Raw genomic sequence first — 14,565 nt, forward strand, 5'->3', positions numbered from 1 at the left:
TCCCAGATTGTATATGGTCCTTCTTTCAGATTTTTAGAACGGTCTACATTAAAATATCTTCTTCCTAGCATCAGGAGTCAGAGATATTTTTCCCTTTTGCGCTGATCATAATATTTGTAAATATCCTTTTATTTTTGTCCAGTGGCTCTATAAGCACCCAGTCGTCATCAAAGTGAACTTTGGTAAGGAAGTAAATTGTTACAGATGCGCAGTTATGTTAAAACTTCCATGGCATCAAGTAATAAAGTAAGACGAAATTTTGAATGTGCAAGTCTAGTTAAAAAAGTGCAAATTTAAAAGTGTCTCATCTAGAGAACTCGCCTCACAGTAGGCAACTAATGGATCTAATCTGAATATAGGGGAAACTTGGAAGACAGAGACAGGTAAAAACTGAATCGCAGGCAAACAGAACTGCAGTGCGCCTTTGCTCAAGTTTGTGGTCCTAAAAGCACTAAAACTAGCATAGTAAAACCGCGCAGCTGGACAATTAGGCCTGTGTGTGTGGCTGAAGCACGTTGCAAAACCGCAAGTATTGTCAGTGGAGGACCACCAACACGGTGCAAATGCATGAAGTTGCGATTTCCATTTTGACCGTCGAGCGTTGGCTCCTGTGCTTGCTGCAGGACCCAAATGCGAGCACAGGGTGGCTCCGAACCAAACTCGGAACTACTCCAAACTCGGCTTGGCTTCTCAGCATCCAGAAGCGTGTTTTGGATTATGTTAGCCGTCATGGCTTCTGCTCCTAAGAACTGTAAGAAGATGCCGTGCTCCAGCTGAACTGCCTGTGTATCTTCCTGCAGGATCAAAGTAAGTGATGTAAAGCAGCGACTGCCTGTTTTTATTCCCAGTGAATTCCCGGCAGTATTGTTAGGGTGCTTCCCAGGAGGTTTTGCGTGGCCTGAATAGTATAAAGCAGCCAGGACGAACCATGGAGAGAATCTTTGAGGTAAGCAGTGAGCCACAACACAGAGTATGCTTTTAAGTTAATTTGTATGCGTGTACATATATTACCAAAACAAAATGAAAGCATGTGTTATAAACAGGCACGGCGTATTTGCCAAATTTTACTTGGTCACGGTGGGATGCGAATTAAAACCCAATAACGCTGAAGCGTGTATAAAGCTGCGTATGGAATATATACTCATTACATTTTAAAGCTACAAGTGTCTGTTGCAAAGAGAAGAAACTAGAAATAATGCAAATGACTGCGGCGCTGTGGTTTTCTCCCCCTCCTCCCCTCCTTTGTAAATCTCCCAAGCATTGTCTGATTACGCATGAATGATGCAGATTTTTGCTAGGATTGCTTTCTCGCTGTTACTAATGTTTTCCAGGCAGGGGTGCAGACCTCCGACAGCTGCAGTAACGAGGCAAAGAAAGGAGTGAGCTTGTCGGCCACAAAAAGACGATGGATTTTGGAAATCCAGTACTACAAAAACAAACATTCCACCATGTTTTATAACAGATCATTCTTGTCTGGCTCTGGCAAACAAGGCCTCTGACAGCACGGCCCATTTTAGTGTCACTCTTATACCCCTGTGTTGCTGGATTCCCATGGAGCAATAACAGACTTGCCCTCCATAGCCCCTTTCGTGGTGTTTACAGTGAAAGGTTGGTGTGTGGCCCCTGCCTCTGCTGGGTTTTTTTTCCCCTCTTCATCAAAAGCAACAAAACAAAGCTATCTGTAATCAAATATGGCAAGGAGTAGTAATGCTCCGTGAACACACGTGTCTGCACTTAAAAACGTTTTTCCAACTGACTGGATGCTTGCTACTCACATCTCTAAAATGTCCTTTTGTTTCCACATGCCTTGTTTTAACTAGTGCAACGTTCGGGTCTGCGTGCTCAACATCGCAAATCTTGTACCGCAAGGCAAGAGAGAGACTCGGCTTTACGGGTTGTACAGAAAAATGGATGAAACATCTCAACGTGAGACGGCAGGAGCTGTACACTTGATGACCGCAGCTGATTACTTGAGTGACAGAGTTTCCAGATATTTTTTTTTAAGCTTTACCTATTACTATTTTTTAGTACCTGGCTATTGCAGTGATAAAATATTCTTAAGGCATCTAGAGGTTCCTTCCCTCACTAAATTTGACATCCTCTGGAGTCACACCGGGCTTCCTAGATGATTTTTGCATGTGTTCTGACAACTTTTCTAGACATGAATCTTTGGCAGTTCTGCTTTTACATTTTTATTGCTTTTCTTGAGAGTGTTTTTGAGGCAAGGAATGTTGCTACTTAGAAACACGGTGGAAGACCTTAGAAGACAAAGCTGTCCCAGAAAGCTCATGATGTTAGGAAGGTAATAGATTTAGCACATAAATCTCATAAGAGGCAGGTGAAATAAAAAGTGAAGAGCTTAAATCCTCATGCCTGAGATTATAAAAAAATTCAGCGTGGAAGACTTTAAATTTGTTGTCAGCAAAATAAGCTCCTCTTAGGCTGAAATATATGAGCTCTCATACTGGTGTTTCCCTGCATAATTTACAATCTACCATTAACTACAGGAGGCAGAGAAAGCCTTGTAAAAGCGTTTACTGTGTTGTAAAACGCGCAATCAATGGTACTTGAAAATGTTACTCTCAGTAGTAAAAATGGCAGTCACCCTGTAGCAGCGGTGACTCGGTGGCCACATGCAGGGACATCAGCCCTGATGGGGCAGAGGGGGCCCAGGACATCCTTAATACTTGCAGCTCTGGCTGGCCCGCAAGCCAGCTGTGGCAAATGTCCCTTCGTAATGGCTAAAACATCAAAACTTGTTTATGGCTCTGCCTTCCCAACGAGGAAAGGGGCCTCCTGTGGGCAGCAGCCATTTTGTGAGTGATGCCATGATAGTGGGGAAGGCATCCCCCTCTCTTGGAGTGAAGGATGAACATCTCCCTCCCCTCTTTTTCCGTGTGTTCCCCTTGACGCCTGCCTTCTGGGTGTGCCTCACAGCCCAGACGGTGTTTCATGCTGTTTCACGGAGGACTTTTGTGCCCTTAGCCCCCAGGTGCCTGCGTGGCCCAGGCCTGTTGGAGAGGAGCGGCCTCCATGGAGCGCCCGCCCGGACCACCTCTTCTCCATCGGCCAAGAGGTGGAAACCTAAAGGAGCCTAGAGACTGCCTTCCGAGCGAGGGCCGTGTTCCCGCCGTGCCCTCGGGCGGCGAGGCCAGGCGAGGCGGGCGGGCGGGCGGGCGGGCGGTGAGGCGGCGGCGGGGCGGGAGGACTACATTTCCCGGCCGCCTTTGCAGGCGGCGGCCCAGCGGGGGCTGCCGGGTGCCGTAGTTGCAGCCGCCTGGTGAAAGTTAATAACTGAATCTGGGGTAGGCACTTCCCAGAGCTCCTCGGTGTCTCTCATTGCCATGCCGGCTTTGTCACCTCGGAGGGAAGAGGAGCAAGATGGATGAGCGGGCGGCCGCCGGGGCAGGCGCCCGCGGGGTAAGGAGCGGGTGTGGAGGGGGGGAGGCTCGGGCCGCCGCTGCGAGGCCGGCTGCCTGAGGGGAGCGCGGCTGGCTGCTGCCCTGCCGGCCGCCCGCGACGAGGAGGGGGCCGCGGCCGCCCTTGCGCGGCCGGGATGCCGGGCTCGGGGGCAGGTGCAGCGGGGAGCGGCGCTGGGGTTCCCCCGCCGGAGGGGCTGCTGAGGCGGGGGCGTGCGGCGCCGGCTCCCGCCTAACGGCCGCTGTAGCCCCGGCCCTGCCCGCGCCCCCCGCCTGAGGTAAATGCCGGCCCGCTCCCCGCGCTGCCCCCTCCTCGCACGTCCCGGGACGGGGCTGCGCGGCCCCGCGGCTCCCCCGAGGCGGGGGTCCTCCCTCAGAGCCCGGGGAGGGGGCTGCCGGGTCGCTTCTTCGCGGAGACCACCTCCTTCCCCGGGCGAGGTGGGCGGGCGTGGGGCAGTTCTGTGGCTCAGCCCGCCAACCCCGGGACCACGTCCAGTATTTGGGGGCCGCCGCAGGCACCCCCGGTGGTCTCGGGGTGGTCTAGTCACAGGCGAGCGGCGAGGCTAGGAAAAGGCTGTGAGGGCTTGCAGGGGGGACTGATGCGTGTGGTAGTGGGGACAGAGGAGTCGGTGTGAAGGAGAGAGCAGAGCCGTCTTGTCCCTTCCCAGGTCCATTTTCAAGTCTAGGTAATGCAAGGGGATGTTTTGCTACCTACGGTCCTGCAGAGGAGGTCCAGGGCCTCTGCCCCTGCCACAGCTGCAAGAGATGGTGCCTGCTATGCCCTCCTCTTCCCTCCAGAGTCCCCGTCCCTGCCAGCCCCAAACACCCACAGGAGCTGATCCACCCCTGCCCAAACTCTAAATTAAGCAGAAGTGACTCTAAATCCTCCTGCTTTGATCTCTGAGAGAACAAAATGCCGGTTTGTGGGTGATAATCCCCAAAGAGTTAAAAGCTTTGGGTTTGCATCGTTGCCTGGTAGAGAGTGGGGATCCCACCAGCCCCTCGAGGCTCTGGGTTTAGCCATCCCCGCTGCTACTTCATGGTCTGCCCTCAGGTTGAAAGATCATGCCTTTCATGAGCAGACTGATTCAGGTAGGCCCATAAATATCCACTGTGACATTGACCACATGGTCGAAGCAGAAGTACAAATCCCGTCTGTCTCAATTCCAGGGCACTTTTTGAGGAAGGTGAGAGCTGGAAGGCCAAATCTTTAGTGTGGAGGAGCTGTGGTGGACACAGGAACTTGGGTGACCTTAAACACCCATTGCTTTTGCTCGATGCTGTAAGTAGCCAAGAACTGGCTGAATTGCCAGCATACGGTAGGATAGCCCAGCACTTCCATAGTGCAGGCTCCTGGGGGGCTGTTCTGTCTTCTCACGACATTTGGGCCCAGGTTCTGGCCCTTGGCACCCTCGCCTGGAATCTCTCATCCTGAGATGCATAAAGAAGATCCCCGTTCAATTTTCAGGTCAAAATTTTCAGTGTCCCCTCTGATAAATGATCCTCAATTCAGCCCCAATGCAGTACAAAATAGAAAATTCCATTTTAGTTCACTTTTTTTTTTTATTCCGCTTTTTAATGATAATTTCTCATTAAGCATCTAATCCTGTCCTAGCGTTTCTCATCAGTAAGGCTCAAGGTGCTTTACAAAAGAGGTAAAAATATGATTATTCCAATTATCCTTATTAAGGCTTAAGGTTTGGGCAGCTTCTGCAGATAATATAGGTCATAAATAATTAAGAGTACAATCTAATTAAAAGAAATCCCCAGTCATAAACCAAAGTGCCACACTGAAGAAGCCAGTCTTCAAAGGCATGGCCTCGTAACCTAATCTCCCTGATCAGAACGGTATCCCATTAACCTGCAAATCTTTGCTCTCACATCTTTGTCTGCCCCCACAGCAGGTACTTCCACATGCCTGTGCAGGACCCAAGGGAGGGAGAGGGCCAGGGAGTTTCAGTGACCAAAAGCAGTCCGGACAGTGTTCTCCTATTAACGTCCCTTGTCTTGTCATTTGAATAAAGGTCTCATGTTCGGAGGCTTACCAAAATGTACAGCCTGAACTGAGCAAGGTTAGGTGTAGAACTGATTTAGTTTTTTAGCAGAAATAATTATTGGAAATTAGACGCATTGCTCATACTGGAGTCCAGAAGATACAAAGAAGGTTGTGGCCTGGATCCAGTTCACACATGACTGAAATAGAATTCTGACCCCCAAACTTGCTCTGAACACCTCGTCAAATTTCATCAAAGTTGGATATGAGCTTTCATCTTTGGGACTCCAGGCTCTAGATTGCTAGTGCTACACTGGGGCTATGCATCCTGACACCTGCATGTCCCCACTGGAAGTTGACTATCTCAGGACCGCTGTTTATCTACATAATTCAGCAGTAGGGCTACGCGGATGAAACCCTTGTTCTCATTCCAAATACCTGCTGTCACATATTACTTATTCTGTGGGAATGTTTTTGCTCCGATTTGTGGTTATGCAGTGTTCAGCGATGACCTAATTGCAATGTTCTCATTAGGCAGAGAAATTTCTGAGTTTGGCTTTATAGTTCGCCTTCTCAGTCAGTAAATCATGGCTCCGTAACGCCGTCTACCATCAGTACTGTCACTTTAGCCCCGTGTTTTATGAGGAATCATAAGGCTGTTGAAGGCACTTTGAAGCATGTGTATCTACAACAGCTTCTCACACTTTATCGTTGTAATGTCTAACTTAGCTCAGAGGAAGCGTGCACCATCTTATTGATGAAAATGCCTGAATCTGATGACCTATAGCAGCTTTCTTACCACTAAAGAAACTCCACCTGTGTTAGTTTGGTGTTGGGTGATTTCCTTGAAAGCTGGTGATATAGGAGCAGCTACAAATAAAGCTGAAAAAGGCCAGACTGCCTTTCTGTCTTGTGATGAGGCTTAATCTTGGCCAGGGAATGCTGGTGTAATTTTCAAATGTAACTCAAAGGGATGTTGATTGCAAGTTACATTAAAATGCGTCCCTAAGTCCCTTAGGGTCTTGGAGATACCTGTATCTTGATCTATCTGTGCCGTAATTTCTTCATTTGTATTGTGTTAAACTGTAATTCAGTCTCATATGCTGGAAGCTTTGACTAGTAAGGCATGACTGGAGCTCCGAGTAATGCTGGTGGTACTGGAAAGGTACTACAAATGATAGAAGGGAACCTGCAGAAATAAGGAAGCAGGGAGTGCAGACATTTTGAGCAGCAGAAAGAGGGAGGGTGAGAACAGAAGAAAGGGGGGAGGGACAAAGGAAGGAAAAATAGAGAAGAAAAAGCAGGAAGAAAAGTGAAACACCACCGTTCTGGGTGACAACCGGTGTTGTGTGGGTGAGGCTTTGCAGCTGAACCAAGTTTCCCTAAGAACATTATCATATGCCACTTATGGGAGGGAGGAGAAGGGAAGAGGGTTCCTGGAGAAGTGCGTATCCACACAATGGAGCCTTTGGTTTCTTCCCTTGCACATTTGTAGAGCGCTCACGTCTTTCCCTTACCCCAGGAGACATTCCCATTTCCTTTCATTTACCAGTGTTTGGAAGGCGGAAGGAGATGAGGCACTGTTGGGTTCCCTTATTAACTTAATCTGTGGGAAGCCCTACATAAATCATTGAATTTCCTAGTCTTGATAGAAGGAGATATTTGTACAGTGAAGTCAAACAGAAGATCGAGGTTCCTGCATAGGGAGGCTTTGACGCTGTGCCAGTCCTGTGCCTGTGACTCTTAACGCGTGCATTTCTTTGAAGTCTGAAGTTTAGGAGTCTGCATTAATGATCAAGGGACAGAGCTGAATACGGAATTCGTATGGTACGAAGGTAAAGGTGTGGGTATGAATGTGGGAAGAGAATATTTAAGAGCAGTCTGGCATGTATAGTTAGTAATATTAAAAAAAAAGTAATCATGTTCATTTCCTAAAGTTACTCAAGTTCTCAAGGCTTTTAGCATCTTCTCATTCCTTGTAGATCAGTGATCTCTTGCTGGGTCTTGTCATGTCCAAAATATTAAAACTTCCTTGAAAAGTAGAAAACTTCAGGTTTGAAACCTTTTGTCCTTTTCTACAATGGGAAACTTGCTCTGATCCCTTAGGCAGGAATCTCTGTTCCTCATGCAGTGTTTTAGAGCGCTGTGCTTGGCATTTGGCTGTCGCTCTGTCCCACTCAGCCAAGTGTTGGTGATCCTTGAATGCTTAACAAGTTCCTTGGGACTCTGCAGACACGAAACTCTTCTGAAGTTGAGATTTGTTAGGAGCAGAATGCATTAGAACAATTATTTCTGACTTTGACTTATGACTATGTTAAAACTCACTCATTTTTACCACTGTGTTTGTTCCTTTTAGGGCTCTTAGCTGTTTCTCTAATGCAGGAGCTGTTCTTCCCATTTTTTACTTCATAAAGTAAAATAGTAAAAGTAGAACACTGTGTATCTTGCTACACTTAATACACGGATAACTACTGACTGAAACAGTGAAATAGACCCTGGGTTTCAATTTCTGACCTGCTATTTTAACTGTTTTTTCCAGAATTCCACCCTAATTGCTGCTTTTTCTTGATTGAGCAGCAAATCAGTTCCCCTCTAAGCCTCAGGATTACTAAAATGCAGATTTTTCTGAAGAAGCAAAGGTCAGATTTTCAAGACTCGGCTTATATTTAGGGACCTTATGAAGCAGATCCTAAGGTGGTATTTATGTCCTACTAGACATGGAGCTACTTTCAAAATACGGGCCCTAGGCACCAGGGGATTTGCAGTCTTGCTCTGGATGTCTCCCCTGTGATGGAGGGGTATAGACCTACTGCAGGGCTTGGGGAGCACTGGGCTCTCGCTGGTACCGCTCATGCTCCCACATCATTTAATTTGGCCGCTCCACCTGATACGAGGGTTGACTGTGCCCCTCAAATGGAAACACTGGAGACCTCAGGCCTCTCCCGGTGAATGACCGGGACCCCCTTCTCCAACCTTATGTCGCTGCTGTAAACTGAATCTCTTCAGCATCCCAAATACTTTGAAGCCATCCTCGTTAAGAAGTTCCTGAGTGCCTTGCAGGCATTGACAGGGAGGGGTGGCAGGTCCGGCCCCAGCAATGCAGAGCTGAGCCGGGGCAGCCATTCTCCAGTCATGGCTTTACTCTGACTCGAATTGATAGGGCTGCATTATGAAGTCTCATGTATTTTTTTTTTTTTTAAACATTGGATTTCTTTATGTGAGTATTTAATACCATAGTGTAAGTGAATATTTATGAAGGTGTCTGAGGTCTTTGGATCAGATATGTCATATAAAGCTCTGATCCAAAGCCCACTGTAGCCCAGCTAAAAAATCCCATCTCTGACATTGTTCTCCCCTCTTGCCCTCAGGGAATTAAAAAGACAAATTATTTTAAGCAGTTCAACATGTACTGAGCTTTAGTTTGTTAGCACAGAAAGAGTATAATGTCTTTCCAGGGCTATGAACAAAAAGCTACCTTGAAAAATGGCCATTGGGAAGCAGACCAGCAAAAGCCAAGAAACTTGAGCCCTTTGCTAATGAATACTCTGTCCTTAACTCACATTGTCTCTTTTGTTTCCCACACTTTCATGAGCTGCACATGGATTCAATTTGCCAGTCTTTAACCCTTCTTACTGATGCCTGATCTGTGCGTAGTTTGGAAACTGGGACAGCTGTCACTTAGGTACTTGGCTTTGTTTTTATTTTTTTGCTCCTGATCTGTTTGTCCCCGCGCAGTCTCTGGCTCAGATGCGGTAAAGTAATCCACGAGGGGTGTGGACAAGCCTTGCGTGCACGCCGGAGAGAGGGAGTCAAAGCTTTTCCAGCTTCCCGGCAAAGGGTGTAACAGAGACAGGGCTGGGAGCAGGTTTGCTTTGATTAAAACACGGTAGCGTTTCCACTGTGACTACCTTAGGGGAAGATGTTGGTGCTACACTAGGGCTTTTTAAGAAGAGCTGTTTTTCTTGGCATAGCTCTAAAATTGATGGGAAGTCGGGGTGGAGCCAAGGGATTTGGCATCATGGGAACTTCACACCAGCTTGTCTTTGTGCTACAGCACAGCAGAAGTGCTTTCTGCAGAGAGAAGCATTAAACATCAGATGTTTATTTGCGACACTGAAATTTATTCCAGTGAATGATGATTGCCCATAGTAAATACACTCCTTAGTAATCACTGTATTGTTTCCAGAAACATAACTAGCTCCTAGAGTTGCCCTTTGCTAAATTGATAGGGATCTAATTAATCATCCATTTAAAACAGAAATGGCATTCCATATCAGAAACATAATGCATTTCACTGCTCATTTTTCCTCTAGATAACTATTGAACAAAGGTCACCAGCAGAGAGTGCTGGTGCTCTTCCAGAATGTGGCAGCAGCTTCTGAAATTGATTGTAAAATCTAATCAGATGTTGTTCCGTAATTCTATTTTTAGTTTTTCATTTCTGTGAAAATGAAATGTTAATCAATTATCTGTAACTTGATATCTTGCTGTCTCTAATTATCAATCTTTGTGTAGCGTAGCTTACTACAGGAGAAAGATTGTTTTTAGGAGCACAACTGTGTGCTCAGAAAAATTATAATTGCCACTTTTTGAAGCAATTATTTAGCAGAATTTCATAGATTTTGTTCCAATGCATTTGACCTTTTTTGTACATAACATTATTTCTCCTTTCATTTTTCTCCTTTAATTTCATGTTCAGAATAATCTGTTTACTATTCAGTACAGCTTCTGTGTAGCAGGGGAAGATGGCCCGGCTCCTACAATTAGTAGAGCTCTGGCATCTATATGGCGTTCGCTGTTTCACTGAGACCATACTTCTCACCTTCCCAGGCAATGGAAGGTTGCTTTCAGCCAAAGGTTACTTTTGGTTGGGCTTCTTTCATTTCTCAGTTCTAAGTCTGATTCTGATATCAATATTAAAAATGAGTTGCAAAAGCTCTAAACCAAAAATCACCCCCTCTCCCCCGTCCCCATGGTTGCACTGTTATAAGTTCTGGAGACTTTGAAGAGATTAGGCTTTTTGGTTTTGAATCAGCTGTGGTTTTCCCCTCTTAATCTTTATGGTCATTGAAGTATCAGGATTATCAAATCTGTTTTTTGCTGCAGAACCTGCTGTACATCTCGCGCTCTTGTGATTTCATACATTCTTTAGTCATCAAGAGCAAACACAGACTGTGTTGAAGTGCAGGGCCCCCATGCCTTATTCTTACAGTTCACTCCAGTCCAAATCCATTGAAGTTGAGGGAATCTTTTCATTCATTTCACCAGATTTTGAAGAGATGTCTCTTTTTAAAGAGACATGAGAGGCAAGAGTGCAGAGAAACGAGGGAGATGGTCGACTTTCATACATCAAGGTTGTTAACGTACAATAGTCATCAGTTAAAGGCTTACAGGTCCTTCTTTGGGAGAAGAAGGATGTCTTGTAAGGAAATCCCTTTGTCCAGACTAACCCTGCTGTCCTTATTTTGCCAAAACTACATTTAAGTCTAACAGAGTGGGATGTGAATGAGTTTAGAGCAAAGCTGAAACATTTCATTTGTTTTTCCATAGTTGGCAGTTGTTTATCACTCTTCTGGTTACACAGCTTTCTTCCGAAATTCTGCATAAAAAGGGGCCAAGGTTCAGCAGTTAGAATAATTCTCTTTACAGGTGGTACCTGATCAATCAGCTCATGGGTGACACATGACTGCTGACCTCTATACTGCATTTCACTCTGGTAAGCTGTTCCTTTTCTCCCCCTTCCCATGCAGGCCCTTTCTTCACCCAAGGAACCATGCCGAACTTGAGTTACACTCCATTAGAGGTACCATCCAGACAGACATACTTTTAAAAACCTTCACACGCAGTAGCATACAAAACCTTAGATAAGCGGGAGCCATGTTACAGTGTAAATCACAATATAGACAGGACGTGAAGTTGGCTACGCAAAAGTCTCTGTAGCAATTACTTTTCTCCCAGAAGTTATGTGGTCATTGAAGTTCTATTATATAGAATAATAAACTTGTGTAGAAAGACACAGCAATTACTTAGTGAAGGACAGAGGAATACATAGTGCATAACAATTCTTGCTCTTGTGTTTCAAAAGTGGAATTTTTCTAGTGATTCCGAGCATGTAAAGTTTCATGGTAGTAATTTCTGGTGTTGTTGGGCTGTGAATACCTGTCATTGCCATCTGTTGGTGAATGATAACTGGTTTTACATATAATTTGTGCCTCAATCTCATGTCTATCAGATGGATTTTGCTTCTCTTCAGAAATCATAGCTGGTCGCCAGCTGTACCCAATGGCAGGACCCGAGGGAGCCTTTCAGGGTTTGTTACGGCTCGGAGCTGGATATAGCAGCAACATCAAATTCTCTAAATACAACTTAAAAATGGCCATGGCCACCCTGAAGGCCCTGGGTGCTGTCCAACCCGGTGGTAAAATGGCAGCAAAAGCTGCAATGCTGTACGTCCAAGTTCACCGTACGTGCGGGCAGCAAGGCGGGTTCCGTGGCCTGCGCCTCTGGGACTCTACGAGTCTCGACTGAACTCCCAGCATGACTTTGGACAAACCACTTAACCCTCCTGTACCTCGGTGCCTTCTCCACACCTTTCTTATGATTCTTACACCGTTTTGAAATCTCCTAATCTTGTTTTGATTTGTATCCCCTAATGTATTTGTTCGTTTACTTCCTTTTCTTCAATGAATATATGTCAAGCTGACTATTTGGCTTCTATGGCAAGAAATATAAAGTAATCGCCCTTCTCAGAATTACCTATTCCTTGCTCTTGCTCACCTAGTGAACTTGGCCTCATCTCCTCCTCCTAGGCTTTTTTACCATTGCTTGCATTTTGTTTACTGTAGGGCCATTATTTCACCCAACAGCGTACCTACAGACTAGACAAAGAAACACACACACACCCCCTCCCCGCTTTGGTGGTGGTGGGGATGTACTGTCTGGTTCCGAGAGCTAAATGGCACTTCTGAGCACTGTTAACAGTTTATTTTTATGTGCAAGAAGAAAAGCTCTGTTAAGCTGGCCGGAGATCAGAGATGCACGGAAATTAATTTACACCCCTCTCAGCTGCAGTGAATGGACGCAGGGCCGAGCGGTGATTTCTCTCTGTACACGAGGGATAAGATCAGCAGCTTCCTGAGCTCCAGCTGCTGTGGACAAAGGACAGCAGAGTTACAGATTCCTGGAGGGAGGAACTTTAAGATGGAGGAATTTTAAAGAATGTGAAGGACAACCTCTTAAAAAATTGTAGGTGGAGCAATTCCAGGTCATCCAAACACTTCGTAAGCCCAAGATTTATTTTCCTACTTTGAACTAGTTGCCGTTGTGGCGTTTATCTTTTGTGCTTTTTAACACATCTACTGTGACCTTTGTATGATTGCATAAATTGGCCCGAATACGCTGGAACAGTTATTAGGAACCCCTTTCTTGTGTTGTTTCCTGAATTCCCACATTGTGGCGTGATGTGTGTATGGAAACTGCTCGCTTCCTCCGCTGGCAGCCGTTCAGATGTGTGCTGGAGCTCCTGAGGACTGGGCTGGGCGGGGAGCTGGGTGCAGGGAGGATGCAGGGGGGGAATGTTTTAAGGAAGAGAATGTGGATTTCATGCATCTTCGTTCTTTTCCAGTTCCGATAAAGCTGGTATCTCCAATCCCGCGGGCTAAACATGAGCGGCGTGAGCGCTCTGTAGAATAAACAGCGGCAGATGAGTTGAGGTTCATATGCCTCGGGCAAGGCTAGCTGCTTTTCAGTGTCTGCATTAAGCAATATTTTTACTTTCCTGATGACTCTACCTTCTCTCTTTACTCCCCACTATTTTCTTCTAGCATGTGGGAGGGAGACAGGATGTGTGATTGAAGCATACTTTATAACTCTCTAACCGACTGAGGCTATGTGTGTCCCTTACAGCTCCACCCCACAGCATCTAGCAAATATGTGCTTCATTAGCTTGTTCTGCCTTGTCTTTTTTTTGCGTTTGCAAACTGTAAGGTTATGGGATGTTAATGAGCCGTTTACGCGTGTTCCTACATTTGTTCCGATGAAATCTTCCAATGAATGAATGTCAGTTACGAGGGGAAAAAAATAGATGTTTATATATGCCACATTTGGGATTTCTGAAGTTTGACTTCCTGAATTTTTTTCCGGATCTTTCTTTTCAATGTTAAGAGTTGGGAATGTTGGAAAGGATTCGTTTGCTTAGAGCAATTACAAGGTAAATGGCTGAATCGTGTTATCTCTTCTCACACAAAGAGCCCTGATGAACTCCAGTAAGCCAAGTTCCACAGTGCAAGGATTTGGCCAGTTTTTGCACATTTAGTACTTCTGGAAACTGGTGTCATCTTATGGCCAAACCTTACCAAACTGGGACCACTTAATGGGCTTAATATTTGCGTGGTCAGGCCTTACTGTATTAAGTCAGCTGTGCACACACCGTGACAGCTTCTCTCTTTTTTGGTTTGGCTCTTTCTTGACGTGACAAGTTAGTGAACGGGGGACGAGTAGAAGCTGTCACTGGGAGTTCACGGACAGGAGAGACCTGACAGGGGGAGGATTCGAGCACATTGTATGCAAAAGGCAGAGGAGGGGGTGGGTTGTGAAGGCAAGGTACCATTGTTTGTACACAAATATGTCCCTATTGAAGGACCAGTTTGTTATCTGGGGCCTTGTTTAGACTGGGGATTTGCCCCTATTACAGGCATCGGGCTAGGAGAAGTTAGTTGCTTACCCCTTTTCAGAACAAGAGCTTTGCCCCTCGGATACCGAGGTTGGTACCCCTGCAGGGAGGACTGCGTTATTGCCGTTACCAAGTGCTATTAGATCTTCCGAAGCAGGGAGACTGGCTTAAGCTTTTCTTTTTATCAGCATTTTGGGATCCTTTTACTGGCCCGCTTTGAATGGGGAGACAGGCACAAAGGTGATACGTTCATGCTTGTCTTTAAAGGTTGTTACATGGTTTTGAAGTTGAAATTCTACAGTGTGAGTCCAGGTGCTAAAGCCTTCAAACAAAAACCACCTCTGAATGTGGCTACCATCTTCTATCATGCGGTAAAATGATGAAACACAGCAAAATCGTGATTGCGTTTGGGGAGAATACTGAAGTGTCTTCCCTCTCCTCTTTCCACACCAAGCATTAGATCCAGCTGTGGCAGAGTAGTA

At 46.0% G+C, this 14,565-nt stretch overlaps 1 protein-coding gene across 2 annotated transcripts in view; it reads left to right on the forward strand.

Moving 5' to 3' along the window:
- Positions 1 to 3,250: 3,250 nt before the first annotated feature.
- Positions 3,251 to 14,565, forward strand: part of AMOT (angiomotin) — a 64,286-nt gene continuing 52,971 nt past the window's right edge. Inside the window, exons 1-2 of one of the 2 annotated variants that reach the window (XM_087748429.1) lie at positions 3,251 to 3,420; positions 4,590 to 4,701. The gene's annotated coding sequence lies outside the window, so the exon portion shown is untranslated. The remainder of the gene's footprint in view (positions 3,421 to 4,589; positions 4,702 to 14,565) is intronic. The other variant, XM_087748428.1, reaches the window with a different exon arrangement.

This window comes from Nipponia nippon, unplaced genomic scaffold, assembly GCF_047370975.1.
Source record: "Nipponia nippon isolate SJK-2023a ecotype South Korea unplaced genomic scaffold, ASM4737097v1 scaffold_12, whole genome shotgun sequence".
NCBI lineage: Eukaryota > Metazoa > Chordata > Aves > Pelecaniformes > Threskiornithidae > Nipponia > Nipponia nippon.